This window comes from Schistocerca serialis, chromosome 1, assembly GCF_023864345.2.
Source record: "Schistocerca serialis cubense isolate TAMUIC-IGC-003099 chromosome 1, iqSchSeri2.2, whole genome shotgun sequence".
Lineage (NCBI taxonomy): Eukaryota > Metazoa > Arthropoda > Insecta > Orthoptera > Acrididae > Schistocerca > Schistocerca serialis.
Window position 1 is genome coordinate 890,326,259 of NC_064638.1, and position 16,456 is coordinate 890,342,714.

At 39.2% G+C, this 16,456-nt stretch overlaps 1 long non-coding RNA gene across 1 annotated transcript; it reads right to left on the reverse strand.

Moving 5' to 3' along the window:
- Window positions 1-1,805: 1,805 nt before the first annotated feature.
- Window positions 1,806-11,376, reverse strand: LOC126458463 (uncharacterized). The gene is made up of 2 exons (XR_007585638.1): window positions 10,687-11,376; window positions 1,806-2,244 (listed from the first exon to the last, which is right to left on the reverse strand). It is a non-coding gene; the product is annotated as an uncharacterized LOC126458463 (long non-coding RNA).
- Between the last annotated feature and the right edge of the window lie 5,080 nt (window positions 11,377-16,456).

Genomic DNA, 16,456 nt, shown 5'->3' on the forward strand with positions numbered 1-16,456 from the left:
CAATGGGACACAGCATCTCCAAAATAGTTATGAAGCGGAGATTTTCCCACATGACCATTTCATGAGTCTACTGCGAATATGAGGAACCCAGCAAAACATCAAATCTCTGACATTGCTGTGGTTGGAAAAGATCCTGCAAGAACAGGACCCACAACACTGAAGAGAATCGTTCAGCATGACAGAACTGCAACCCTTCCGCAAATTGTTGCAGATTTCAATGCTGAGCCATCAACAAGCGAAAGCATGTTAGCCATTCAATGAAACATCATTGATATGGGCTTTAGGAGCTGAAGGCCCACTCGTGTGCCTTTGATGATTGCTGACAGAAAGCTTTACATCTTGCATGGGCCCATCAAAACCAACATTGAACTGTTGATGACTGGAAACATGTTGCCTGGTCACACAAGTCACGTTTCAAATTGTATCGAGCAGTTGGACATGTGCGGGTATGGAGACAGCCTCAGGAATTCGTGGACCCTGCATATCAGCAGGGGTTTTTCAAGCTGACTGAGGCTCTGTAATGGTATGGGGCATGTGCAGTTGGAGTTATATGGGATCCCTGACACTTCTAGATACCACTCTGACAGGTGACATGTGTATAAGCATCCTGTCTGATCATCTGCATCCATTCTTGTTAATTGTGCATTCTGACAGGCTTCGGCAATTCCAGCAGTACAATGCGACACCCCACACATCCAGAACTGCTACAGAATGGCTCCAGGAAAACTCTTCTGAGTTTAAACACTTCCACTGACCACTGAACTTGCCAAACATGAACATTATTGAGCATATCTGGGATGCCTTGCAATGTGCTGTTCAGAAGAAATCTCCATCCACCTCGTACTCTTACAGATTTACAGACAACCCTGCAGGCTTCATGGTATCAATTCCCTCCAGCACTAATTCAGATATTACTTGAGTCCATACCACGTAATGTTGCAGCACTTCTGCATGCTCGTGGGGACCCTACATGATATTAGGCAGGTGTACCAGTTTCTTTGGCTCTTCAGTGTATAATGGTGCATTGTTGCCATCCACTTCTTCCAATTCAGCATTTTTCCCAGTTAAAACGCCGAAAATGGATTACTACACAGTACTGCAGTTTTGCTTTGGCTGCTCTAGCAGTGTGCTAGAGTACTTTGGATTAGGAATTTCAGTGTATAGCAAGACTTCAAATGTGCACCCACAAATAAACCAAAAATTAATTATGCAACTTTATCTTTTTGAGTTGATAATGAAAACTATATGAGTATCCCTCATACATGTGCGGTATAACAAAAAAATACAAGTTTGAAAATTGAGCTACATATTTCAGCACTATGTTTATATGTTTATCTGCTAATCAGTACCTCCTCCTGTGTAAAGATACTGTACCATATGTTTCATGCAATGGTTTGGAGGCTACATCTTGTCATATGATTGTGTATCTTGAATATTCTTTTACAGAGCAAATACACAAAGAACTCAGAAAACCATTTTGTGTAATATGTACAAAATCCCTCCTTTAAATAACCATATTAAACACTCATATTTACTTTCTATCAAATTAGTTTTTTAATGGTGTAATCCTGATTATACCTAAATATAGAACTTTTTCCTTGCAAGATCACCTTAAGGCCACTTCACACATAACAGTGACATGACAGTGCCATGACCATCTTGTTATATCGGTATTTGAAGGACAGTGTTCACACTTGGCAATGGTGTGACTCTGACAGTGTGAACTGTACTCCCATCAATGGCTCTTTATACGAGCTGAGTAATACACTCTGGAATGAAACAGGAGCAGAAATAAAAACAGCTGGTAAATAATTAAATGTATATTTCTGATTTTACATCAACGAATGCAACCAGCTAGGTAAAAGACTAAGACTATTGTCTGAGAGTGTTAGCTATAACTGTAACATTATCTTTCCATGTGCCCTGACACTGAGCACCTACAATAGGCAACAAAGTTATAGAGAATGTCTTTTTGCAATTGAACAATAGTGATCCAGTTTTTGAAGGAGCCTTATTAGAAATGTGTTTCCCATCCATAGCTCCTATGAAGTTCAGAAAAATGCCACATTTTATAAAAAGCATTAGCAATGTCCTTCCACATTCCTTCTGTCAGAGCAGGCATCAATTGATTCATCATTGTCTGTAATTATCTTGCAGGTTTCCCATATGGTCTTATCAACCATACTATGTACCTTGTGATAGCTAAATGATATCATATTCAGCACATCTCCAACAGCCAAGTATCTGAAAAAAGGTAGACAATAGGGATGTAACAAACAACAATTTCACAAGTGGTCTTAGCGGTAATGAATCAGTATCACACTAACCAGAAGAAAACATTTAAGACTACACAACAGAAGCCAAAAATGATGAATGTTGATTTCATGTATGAGGGACATTCAATAAGTAATACAACACTTTTTTTCCCTCATCCAGTTTTGGATGAAAAAATGTATTTGCTGCGCGACATCATGGAACATTCCCACTTTAGCCCCTAATTTTCCAACAGGTGGTGGCACTATTAGTAGCCTACAAAATGGTCTCTGTAATGGAGGTGTATTCCAAGCACAGAGCTGTCATTGAGTTTCTTTGGTGGAACACCAGAGCATCACAGATATTCACAGGCACCACAGATATTCATAGGCACTTGCAGAGTGTCTATAGAGACCTGCAGTGAACAAAAGCACTATGAGTCATTGGGCAAGCTGTCTGTCATCATCACAAGATGCTCATGCAAACCTGTCCAATCTCATGTGTGCCACAACAGCCTGAGGAAATCAAAGAAACAACTTCAGTATGTTTGTAATCACAAAAATACAAAAGAACTTCTCATTCTCCAATGACAACACTAGGCCTCACATAAGTCTGCATACCTTAGAATCACTCACAAAATTTCACCGGATTGTTCTTCCTCATTCACCCTACAACCCTAATATTGCACCTTCCAATGCCCACCTTTCTGGCCCAATGAAGGATGTAGTCCATGGGAAGCAGTATGTCGGTGATGGGGAGGTTATTGATGCATCAAGACACTGGCTCTGATGTCAACCAGTACAGTAGTACCATGCAGACATACAGATTCTCCCAGTATGCTGGCTTAAGGCTGTTGCAGTGAAAGGAGGTAATGTTGAAGAAAAAAAGGGATTTTTTTTTGGGGGGGGGGGGGGGGGGTTGTAGTCATAAGAGTGAGGAATAAAATGGTGTATTGAAATTCTGAATAAAACCAATCTGCTTTACAATGAAAATGTGTTGCATTGCTTATTAAATGCCCCTAGTATTTAATTCCCAATAAACTGCCAAAGTGTGTGTTAATTATGTTATATACAACTAACATCAGGCAAATGGTAATCCATTGTCTTGGTGTGATGGCTCTTCTCCAGTGTGTGTTTTACTTTCCCAGATGAACTTCCAACTTGTTCAACTGTAAGTTGAATGTATTTTCTGACATTCTGAAATATTCATAAAACTTTGTTCCATTGTACAGGGTGACAATTATTGAACTATATGAAAAATAAATGTAAATTAGTTACAAACTATGGCATACACACACTTTATTCAATATGTAAACATCATTACAGGTATTTGGATTTAGGTTATTACATGTTTGACATGCCTGCCATCATTGGCGATGATGTGGCACAGACAAATAGTGAAATTCTGCATGACCTGCTGAAGTGTTGGAACATCGATGCTGTCAGTGACTTCCTAAACGGCTGTTTTCAGCTTAGCAATTATTTTGGGATTATTGCTGTACACCTCACCTTTAATATAGTGTGACAAAAGAAGGCACATGTGTTCATATCCAGAGAATATGGCAGCCAATCAAGGCCCATGCCAGTGGCCTTTGGGTATTCCAAAGCCAGAATGCAGTCACCAAAGTGCTCCTCCAGGACATCAAACATTCTCTTGCTTTGATGGGGTCAAGTTCTGTCTTGTGTGAACCACATCTTGTTGAAATCAAGGTCACTCTGGATAATGGGGGTGAAATCGTCTTCCAAAACTTTCATGTACAGTTTGGTAGTCATCATGCCATTAAGAAATATCACACCAATTATTCCATGACTGGACATTGCACGCCACAGTTAACCATTGAGGGTGAAGAGACTTCTCAGTCATGAAATACAGATTCTCAGTCCCCCAAAGGCACCAAGGTTGCTTATTGATGAGCCCATCCAAATGAAAGTGGGCTTCATGTGCGCATGTGCATACTAATTCCCGTCATGCCCGTCAGCTAACCGTGCAGTGTGAACATCCTAATGCAAACCATTCATTTCATACAGGTCAATAATTGTCACCCTGTACATTAATTCACTTAACAGAGTGGCAAATTCTCCTTCTGTTGCTTTATTTTCCCACACCTTATAAAACCACTTCCATTTCTCACTTGTTTTTCCTGTTTTTCATCCAAAATCACAGTAATCAACATGAGATCATATCCTGAGAACTTCGCCATCCAGCTGCTCAAGTGCACTGCCACACACCAAAGAAACACTGACCACTATGAATTGATGTCACTCTGGCATCACAGCCAGTGCAGTTGTGGGTACTGTGACATCGCTGAAGTGTGTGTAGCAACTTTAATGTTTATCTGTCTCAGTCTAGGATTTTTATACTGCATCAGTCTTTCCTTCTAATCCTGTCCAGTAAGTCCCCCTGATCCAGGCTTCTGGTTGACTTTTCGCATTTCCTAAACCTCATTAGTCCTCTTCCTTCATACTGATTCCTTTCCCTTTGACACTTCTGTCAGTAAAAGGAGCCACTGGCTCTGAAAGCTCATGTGTTTCCATATCTCTTTAAGATGATCCCTCCTTCCACCACTTGGTGAGTACATTTTTTATCTATCCATATTATATTTTCAAACACTGGTTATTTTTGTTGATATATTAGCACAGTTATTAAGAATTTTGCAGCCTCAACTTATGAATCCTTGCAAAGTTTTTCATTTGTCAGTATTTCATTTTGCAAAGCAGTTACACTAGTGAAAGATTTTTCTTTATTAGAATGAATTTCAGAGATGTTGAATGAAAAGAATAATCTTCACTTAAGAAAATATCTCCTACTTATCACACACTAATTCATCCTAAAAATTTAACATCTATCATCAATTTTCAGATTGAACAAAATGGCAAATTGGTGACTGTCTTTTCTTCATCACACTACTGTGGAGCTTCAAATTCAGCAGCCTGTGCTCTCTGTTATCACTCAGTAATACGATTTTTTCTACTTGATTCAGCTGACTTATGAATTAAATCATCTCACTTGATTTCTTTCTGCAGTTACTTGAAATGGAGCGGTAAGTTCATAATCTAAGTTTTACAGATGTACGACTCCTAATAGATAGTTGTCACTCACATGTAATACAATAAACATTGAATTAAATCCCCAGTATGAATACCAGGTAGTACCACTAAGGTGTCTAACATCACAACAAGTACTACAGAAAGATTATTCTACATGGAGCAACACAGCAGTAATTCTTCTGTTATTACAGCAATTTTATTCATATATGATCTTTCTCTCATCAAATATCATAATTTCACAACAGATCAGTGCAAAGAATAGACTCACTATTTTCAGATTACTGAAGAGGAGTTTAAAGACAATAACAGAATTGCTGAAGAGATTCAGTTTTAAACTGCTCAAAATTCTGATAGTTTGGATTTATCCATAGATGCTCACAAGGTTGGTGGGAAATAAGGCACAAAGGGGTCATTTGCCCTTCATGGACTCTGGTGTACAGACTTCAAATTCACTGCAAAATATCACATTTTCTTATAGAGATTATGTTTTCTCTCTTACTGAATTGTGCATTTAACAATGAAAATAATTAGTTACTGACAATATAATGTAAATGGATGGACAAAAAATCTACTCACCAAGCGGCGGCAGGAGAACACACACACAAAAAGGTTTAACTTTTGTGAGATTTTGGAGCTAGTGGCACCTTCTTACAAGAAGTTAAACCTTTTTGAGTGAATGTTCTCCTACTGTTGCTTGGTGAGTAGACTTTTTAGCTGCCCATTTATATTTAGCATTTCTGTTACAGTAAATACTGTGACTTCAATAATTCCTATATAACATAGGCTTGTTTGGTTCTCATGCTCTTGATAGGAAATAATCTTGGTACCCTTGCTCTATGAAATGCAGTTTCAGCAGTATCAAGTAATGAAGGCAAATGCAAACATTTACAAAATATTGAAGGTTCCGAAAACTTGCTTTTGCAATTTGAGCCTTAAATAAAAAGCAGTTGAGGTTTGAAATTAAATTTAGCACTTTATTTTCATGCAGAATGAGTGTAAAGCTCAACATGAACGACTACAAACTGAAAAGACAAAGGACATGTATGAAGTAGTGTCCATTGCAGTAACACCAAAGCTGATTTCCTAGTAAAGGTATGAATTTGATATGATAACTTCCAACAATCCCACTAAAAGTAATAGTTCTAAATACTTTAGACTGATTGCACCAACATCAAATCAAAGTTAACCACAATTAAGTTGGCATTTAACCATGGTCAACTGCACCAACCTTGGTTAAAGTTAAATGAAGGAGTTGATCACAGTTAAAGTTGACTTAGGTCGTATGCTCATTTATCTTCAACTGATCATGGTTAAAATAAAGTAGACACATATCACAGCAAGATGATGGTGGATTTTGATGTTTTAGATAGTGTAGAAGATGAAAAATGTTATGTCCTCAGCATGTAAATTGTCGCCACAAACATATTGGTGTACTTGTGGAAAGGGAAAATCCTTTTGAAGATTACAGGGACAGGAAATTTCACAAGAGTTTCCATCCTTCAAAAGAAACAGTGTATTGGTTATTAGGTCAAATCAACCAGAAGTTGAAATTTCCTATGTATTTGAATAACCCTGTCTTCCCAATAAGCAGGGTTCTAATGACATTAAGAGCATTGTAACTTGTGCATTTAAAGTAATTATTGGTGACAGTTCTAATGTACATAGCACAGCAGCACAAAGAACCATCAGTGATGTATCGGGGATCGTAGCAGCAGTGTCTCCACAATACATTAAGTTTTATTCTTGAGTGGAAATACACTCCATGCTGGATGGTTTCAGTGTGCTAGATGGATTTCCTGAAGTAACTGGTACAGTGAATTTCAATGCTATGACACAATGATGACCTATCAAAAGTGCACCATTCTGATACAATTCAGTATTGTTAAATATCAAGTAATGGCAGTTGTAGACACAGTCTTTACAAGGTATATAACAATACAGAGACCAGTCCAGTTGTGTTGAAGCTGTAGTTTAATTGATAACGTCATGAGCTGCAAAGAGGAAGCTGCCAGGTATGCGTCCATCTCATTCCAAAAATCTTTTTCCTTTTCATCTTTTTTTCTCAATTTAATAAAAGTATTACCTGCAGTGTCAATGTTATTTATTATAAATAATGTATTTGCTGCAATTCTTGTTGCAAAGACCAATGACTGAAAAGTTAGCCCAGTGGCCAGAAATCTTAACGTAACTGTCAGTTTGTGTCAGAAAGTAAACACAAGTTACAACCTGGAAGTTTAATACTATGAAGCATCATGTAAAACCTGTAACAACTATCTCTTGATTTTATGGACTGCCTCAAGTTTGTATCTTGTTGAAAAATATCTTTTTCAGTGATGACAAGTAACTTTGAAAAAACTCCTCTTCCATTCAAACAAAATTATGAAACAAATCTCAGTTTTGCAATTTGTGATAAAGTACGTTACGGGTACTTGATGGTAGCCATTGCAGCATCAGGAATATTTTATTTTGAAAAATTTTTAAAGTTACTGAGGAAGCTAGAACAAGGCAGCTTGTATCCCACTTTCCATTCAGAGTCTTTTAAGCAGGGTCATATCTCCTTTTCTGTGCTCCAATAGAAGCATTTTCTGCTGATAGATATTATGCCAGTACAAACAGACATTAGACACTATACTTAAACTATAATCAGTTTAAAAGCGAAAATGGGATGAGAATTTAACTGAGTTAATGAAAATCTTCTACTAGCATGTATGTAAGATCATTATACAGCACGATTAGCCTGTAATGTGAATCGATGAGTCCAGATTCTTCTTAACCCTACACTCGCCTGTTTTTCTTAGCATCATTTTTGCATGCGTTTAGGTGCCCTCCTTTGTACCACATGGAGTTAACTGCAGTCAAATTACCAGTTAGCTGAACATGTTTTGCTAACTGTCATTTAATATTGGTGCAACGCAACGACAACTTTTGATTTGATCTGATTTATTTAGCTTCCTTGTATCTCATCATTAAAAAAGGATATAGAAAATGATATAGGATTTGACATACATGATCTTATATAGATAAGAGGGTGCGAAATATTTACCATTTTATGTTGGCTAATATAATATTCTCATGTATAACATGAAACCATACCATAAGAACGATCACAATATATTAAATTACAATAATAAATGAATACATTTTATTTTCCAAATGACCACTATGATGAAGGAAATAAACTGTTCTATCTTGAACGTTGATGAGTCAAGTATTCCTTGACACTATCAAAGCTCTTGCTATTAGCATGTTTTTGAGTTCTTTAATCATAAATAAGATTTAAACATGACCATGGGACCCTCGGTTATGTAGGTTTTTAAATCAACGTTGATGCAGTCAGCCAGTAGTCCATGTTTTTGGTCAGTTTATGATGTCTGGTTCTTGGCAGAGGCCTATTATCACGTCTGTGAACATTCCATTTGTCAAAATTTTCTCCACTGTTATTTCTCCTGTATCTATTCTTCCCTGATGAAAGGATGTTGTGGCTATCAATTTACACTCTACATTACAAGTGTGACAGTCTCTATCATCAAAAATGACTATGTCACCCCGTTCCACTATTACATAATGTATATTTGTACTCGATTGAGGTACTTAGAGTACATATGTCACACTAGCACTTGTCTTCTCTCTGCCTACTAGTGTTTCAACATGCCTGCAATCTCTCTCTTTAATGGGTAAGTTCCACTTCTTGTGAACTGTGCTCGGACTCTGTGGAATTCAAATCAGATGGGCACTTTGGCATATGTCTGCTGATAAACCAGAATATACGTACCAGTCTTTGTGTCTATCAGAGGTGACACTGGTAATGTTAAGACTGTCTTCTAAATTGCTTCTTTGATGGCAAATTTTCTATTTGTCTTCACTGTAACAGTCATTTGTTGCAGTTGTGACATCTCAGACCTCTGGGAATTTAGTGAGAGTTATTCTGGTTGTCCTTTTTTTTTTTTTTTTACTTCCTGTAGCAATTTTTTAAATTGAATCCCCAATTATTAGCATAATGGAGTTCTCTAAATTTGTTTAGTGTTGAAATTGTTCTCAACGAATATTCTTCCACATATGAACAGTTCTGCAAGCTAGTTGTCAAAATATTGTCAATAATCCTATCCTCTGATAAAGTCTAAAGTCCTCATACATTTGTTGTAATTTATGCTATGCTTCTTTCTAGGTTGCTGTATTCTATAGATGCAAATAAACAACCTGGGTCAGCTGACAAGATATTTTAGCTCTTGCAGTACATGTTTCAGTTTCATATTTGATCTCCTCACTTATGCGTTTTCACAATTCTTGCAACTAAGTTTTCACTACGAACTGCCTTCTGTTGCATTTTCTTGTCTCTCGATGGAAATGAATGAAAATTGATCAAAATCATGATGTCAGCATTCTGTATTTGTATCTTAAAGTGAACTTTCTTGATCTAATACATAAATATGTAGTTTTCTTTGCTTCCAATAAAATTCTGTTGATGTGATACTGGTGTACTGTGTGGACTTACCCCATAACCTGTTGTAATTTGATCCTTAAGTAAGAAGTGGCTCTGGTTTTGAAACTAAATACCGCACACGGACTACTAAAATGTAAAGAACATATACAAAAAGGCATACATAGCAACAACACCAAAGATGATTTTCTAGTACTGGTACAATGCATAGGTTCTAAATGAGAAGTTCCAACACTTTTCTCTGTCACTTTCTTATTCAAACCGTTATCAAGTTGCAAGAAAAGGTCAATTAGCATCTATGTATATAGATGCCAGTTCCCACTTTACCACTCTGCTCCCTCCTCAGGACCTTAAACATGACTGTAGCATACTGGCTTACATCCATCAATAACTGCTACAAGGCACCCTCGTCCCTCACTGTACAAATAACTCACTGCAGTAGTAGTCATTTTTACACAAACACAAACTATACTTTAGACAGTACACAGTCATGCTATACTGCAAGTGCATTCAACTATGCTTCCGTACAGAGTTGCCCGTACACACTTCCCCCATGGACCTGTATGGAAGAACGGGAAGATATCATTTTCTGGGCCAAATAGAAAGAACGAAAAAGTGTCGAATTTAAAGTTCGAAAAATATGTCCTCACAATAAATTGGCACTCCTCACAAGAAATTCACACCTTCTCCATCTCCACAGTATGCAACACAGCACCACAACAATCACACAGTTAAAAACATTGCATTGTAGTAGCACACTTGCACAATAATATTTTTAACTAAGTAGACACGGATTGCCCATCTATCTAGTTAAATGTTGGGCCTGAAGTTCACCTTAAACAAGCCGCCAAAAAATAGTAGTTTTAAAAGCACAGACGCTCAACTTCAATTGCGCCAGTTACCAGTAATAAACAGAAGACATGAAAACACTGTAGCACATCGACTAACCTGGTCAGATGTGAAGCTTTGTATTCCAAATGTTACAAATTGTATCAAATTTGGATAACAAATTTTTAAATTTTATTTCATGTTTCTTCAGTGATAAGTACGATCAATGGCTTTTCTTACAGGTTACTTTTGTTGATACCTGCTGGTATGTTCGCATTTCTTCTGTTTTTATTTTAATTTCAGAACGTAAATTGTCAGTGTCAACCTAGCATGATCAATATACGATTTAACATATCTCTGAGCTGTGCGGGGGAGAGCATCATTAACAGTGAAAACTGACAAAAATGAAAATGTATGATGACAGAAACAAACATATTCTAGTAAATATTGGTTTGAAAACAAGCCACTTGCAAAATAATTGAATCGGTCGGAGCTGAAAGGTATCAAGTCGAAATGTGCGTATTTTGTTTTATTGAACATCGTGAATTACTTGGACAAGACGATTTAAACAGCAGTGAAAAGCATTAAGTTAGCCTTCCGTTTCTGTGTTAAACTTGTACTGCGGGTAAGATATGCGGAGCAGAAAAGTGGCTAAGTGCTACTTCCCCGCGCAAATCTTCCCGCGTGATTTGATATTCATTCAGTTGCTGTTTGATTGTCGTGCCGAAGTCAGTCTTACGCAACATCGCTCAGAAGAAAGAGTAATGATTTCACTCATATGAAAAACAGAATAAACCAAGCCATAACCAAAGATAATCAACCACGTTGCAAAAAAGAAAACAGGATAGGACTGCTGGATAGTCAAATTTTTACTAAATCAATATTGACGATAATAAGCTTCGTTTCCACTCTGTGTTTTTCCGATGCCGAAGTTGCTATACTGGTGTAACCTGTATTCTTAACCAATATCGATCGTAGAAGACTTGATTGAGTGACACATTGTTAAACAATTGTATTGATTGTAGATGCCGGAGAGGCTGTTTCGAGAGAATAGCTGAAAATGAGAAAATTGACATCCTTTCGAAATTTCGTGATCTCCCAAACAAAGATGCTCAAGATTTGTACCTGATGGGCCTTATTGAATCTTATGATGTCAAGAGGCGCCGACCTCGGAAATTAGATGGTGATGGAAAAAATAAGCGTTGTTTCAGTTTTCGATGTTTTGTAATGTGTGGCTCACGTAGAGTGCAAGTGCAAAAAAAAGCATTTCGCAGTTTCGACTCCATTGAAATGAAGCAGGTTCACACATTAATAAATGGGAAACTGCCACAAGATAAACGTGGGAAGAATGCGAAAGCAAATAAAATTCCTGAAAGTATCGTGAAAACAATAAATGAACATAGGGTCTATACATTCTTCTGAAGTCCTCACATTATGGTGGAAAGGAAATTCAGTATTTAGATTCTCGACCGTGTGTGAAAACAACATATCAGATGTACTGTACCTCATATCCAGACACAGCTGTGAAATATGACTTCTACAGGCAGCATTTTAGCGAAAATTGCGATTATAACTTCGGCAGACCACAGATAGATGTTTGTTCTCTTTGTGAGAAGCTTAATACGAAATTAAAAAGTTGCCATCTCTGAGAAGCTTCTAAATTTGCAGCCAAGGCAGATTTGCAGATTCATCTCTTAAGGAGTTGAAAGTTTTACGAGTCCCTGGAAAAAAAAGTCAGGGTCTTCAAAATGAAGAAAGAGGTGCCATTGCCTTTGACTATGCAGAATTTACCCTTACCAGAAATTATTGGGCAAGCAGTATTTTATGTGCGGCAATTATGGGTGAATGTGTTTAATGTCCACAATTTAACCCTTTAATGACCAGAAATAGCTGCTGCAACATTTTCTTCTAGTGATTCCTGTGTTCGTATGAGGGCTGAGTTGGCATCCCTTCGTTCACAGCTGCAGGCAGCACTGACTTCGGTCGTGCAACTTGAGGCTGTTGCCAATTGGCACCACCGTGGGGAGCCGGACTTGGGTATCGGGGGGATGTCAACCTTGTCCAGTCTGTCCCCAGATCGGTTTGCCGCTGTGGTTGCCCCGGTTGCTGCCTGCAGTGGGGCTGAGCCCTCACCTGAGGTTGATTGGGAGGTCGTTTCAAGGCATGGCAGGCAGTGAAAGACGTCCCCAGAGGCTGATCAGAAAGTCTCCCCGGTGCGTCTGACAAACAGGTTTCAGGTACTGTCTCTGGCTGAGCCAAATGCAGCTGCCTGCACTGTTTCAGAAGATGATTCTCAGCCTTCAAGGTCCGGGCAATCGCAGAGGGTGGGCTTATTGGTAGTTGGGAGCTCCAATGTTAGGCGCGTAATGGGGCCCGTTAGGGATATGGCGGCTAAGGAAGGGAAGAAATCCAGTGTGCACTCCATGTGCATTCCGGGCGGAGTCATTCCTGATGTGGAAAGGGTCCTTCCGGATGCCATGAAGAGCACAGGGTGTAGCCAGATGCAGGTGGTGGCACATGTCGGCACTAATGACGAGTGTCGCTTTGGATCTGAGGAAATTCTCTCTGGATTCCAGCAGTTATCTGATTTGGTGAAGGCTGCTGGTCTTGCTTACAAGATGAAGCAGAGCTCACTATCTGCAGCATCGTTGACAGAACTGACTGCGGACCTTTTGTGTAGAGCCGGGTGGAGGGTCTGAATCAGAGGCTCAGACGGTTTTGCAACCGTGTTGACTGCAGATTCCTTGACTTGCGCCATAGGGTGGTGGGGTTTCGGGTTCCACTGAATAGGTCAGGAGTTCACTACACTCAGCTGGCCGCTACACGGGTAGCGGAGGCTGTGTGGCGTGGACTGGGCGGTTTTTTGGGTTAGAAGGCCTCGGGAAAGTACGGGGTGGGCTGCAATCTCAAAGGGTGCATGGCAAATACAGGACGTGCTTGGATCAAGGAACAGTCGGAATTGTAGTCGTAAATTTTTGTAGTTGTGCTGGGAAAGTCCCTGAGCTTCAAGTGCTAATAGAAAGCACAGAAGCTGAAATCGTTATAGGTACAGAAAGCTGGCTAAAGCCTGAAATAAGTTCTGCAGAAATTTTTACAAAGTCCCAGACGGTGTTCAGGAAAGATAGATTAGGCAGAATTGGTGGTGGAGTGTTTGTGTCTGTCATTAGAGGTTTATCTTGTAGTGAAGTCGAAGTAGATACTCCCTGTGAATTGATATGGGTGGAGGTTATACTTAACAGCCAAACTAAGTTAATAATTGGCTCCTTCTACCGACCCCCAGACTCCGGTGATATAGTTGCTGAACAGTTCAGAGAAAATTTGAGTCTCGTAACAAATAAATACCCCACTCATACGGTTATAGTTGGTGGGGACTTCAACCTTCCCTCGATATGTTGGCAAAAATATTTCTTCAAAACCGGTGGTAGGCAGAAAACATCTTCCAAGATTGTCCTAAATGCTTTCTCCGAAAATTATTTCGAGCAGTTAGTCCACGATCCCACGCGAATTGTAAATGGTTGTGAAAACACACTTAACCTCTTAGCCACAAACAATCCAGAGCTAATAGAGAGCATCATGACTGATACAGGGATTAGTGATCACAAGGTCATTGTAGCTAGGCTCAATACCGTTTCTTCCAAATCCACCAGAAACAAACTCAAAATAATTTTGTTTAAAAAAGCGGATAAAGTGTCACTAGAAGCCTTCCTAAGAGACAATCTCCATTCCTTCCGAACTGACTATGCAAATGTAGACGAGATGTGGCTCAAATTCAAAGATATAGTAGCAACAGCAATTGAGAGATTCGTACCTCATAAATTGGTAAGAGATGGAACTGATCCCCCATGGTACACAAAACAGGTCCGAACGCTGTTGCAGAGGCAACGGAAAAAGCATGCAAAGTTCAGAAGAATGCGAAATCCCGAAGATTGGCTAAAATTTTCAGACGCGCGAAATTTGGCACGGACTTCAATGCGAGATCCCTTTAATAGGTTCCACAACGAAACATTGTCTCGAAATTTGGTAGAAAATCCGAAGAAATTCTGGTCGTATGTTAAGTACACAAGCGGCAAGACACAGTCAATACCTTCGCTGCGCAGTGCTTGGTACTGTTACCGACGACTGTGCCGCTAAAGCGGAGTTATTGAACACAGTTTTCCGAAATTCCTTCACCAGGGAAGACGAATGGAATATTCCAGAATTTGAAACATGAACAGCTGCTAGCATGAGTTTCTTAGAAGCAGATACCTTAGGGGTTGCGAAGCAACTCAAATCGCTTTATACAGGCAAGTTTTCAGGTCCAGATTGTATACCGATTAGGTTCCTTTCAGATTACACTGATACAATAGCTCCCTACTTAGCAGTCATATACAACTGCTCGCTCACCAATAGATCTGTACCTACAGATTGGAAAATTGCGCAGGTCGCACCAGTGTTTAAGAAGGGTAGTAGGAGTAATCCATCGAACTACAGACCTATATCATTGACGTCGGTTTGCATTAGGGTTTTGGAGCATATAGTGTATTCAAACATTATGAATCACCTCGAAGGGAACGATCTATTGATACGTAATCGGCATGGTTTCAGAAAACATCGTTCTTGTGCAACGCAGCTAGCTCTTTATTTGCACGAAGTAATGGCCGCTATCAACAGGGGATCTCAAGTTGATTCCGTATTTCTAGATTTCCAGAAAGCTTTTGGCACCATTCCTCACAAGCGACTTCTAATCAAGCAGCGGGCCTATGGGGTATCGTCTCAGTTGTGCGACTGGATTCGTGATTTCCTGTCAGGAATGTCGCAGTTCATAGTAATAGACAGCAAATCATTGAGTAAAATTGAAGTGATCTCAGGTGTTCCCCAGGGAAGCGTCCTGGGACCTCTGCTGCTACTGATCTATATAAATGACCTGGGTGACAATCTGAGCGGTTCTCTTAGGTTGTTCACAGATGATGCTGTAATTTACCATCTAGTAAGGTCATCCGAAGACCAGTGCCAGTTGCAAAGCGATTTAGAAAAGTTGCTGTATGGTGTGGCAGGTGGTAGTTGACGCTAAATAACGAAAAGTATGAGGTGATCCACATGAGTTCCAAAAGAAATCAGTTGGAATTCGAATACTCGATAAATGATACAATTCTCAAGGCTGTCAATTCAACTAAGTACCTGGGTGTTAAAATTACGAACAACTTCAGTTGGAAAGACCACATAGATAATATTGTGGGGAAGGCGAGCTAAGGTTGCGTTTCATTGGCAGGACACTTAGAAGATGCAACAAGTCCACTAAAAAGACAGCTTACACTACACTCGTTCGTCCTCTATTAGAATACTGCTGCGCGGTGTGGGATCCTTACCAGGTGCGATTGACGGAGGACACCGAAAGGGTGCAAAAAAGGGCAGCTCGTTTTGTATTATCACGTAAAAGGGGAGAGAGTGTGGCAGATATGAAATGCGAGTTGGGGTAGAAGTCATTAAAGCAAAGACGTTTTTCGTCGCGGCGAGATCTATTTACGAAATTTCAGTCACCAACTTTCTCTTTCGAATACGAAAATATTTTGTTGAGCCCAACCTAAATAGGTAGGAATGATCATCAAAATAAAATAAGAGAAATCAGAGCTCGAACAGAAAGGTTTAGGTGTTCGTTTTTCCCGCGCACTGTTCGGGAGTGGAATGGTAGAGAGATAGTATGATTGTGGTTCAATGAACCCTCTGCCAAGCACTTAAATGTGAATTGCAGAGTAATCGTGTAGATGTAGATGATAAAACATGGAATGAGAATATTTCTTACTTTGAAAATCTTCCACTGAAATTAGAATAAAGCACAGAAAAACTTGTAAATTACTCAAAGTCTAATAATGCAATAAAATATCTCCAGTCTATATTTACAGAAGATCTGTTG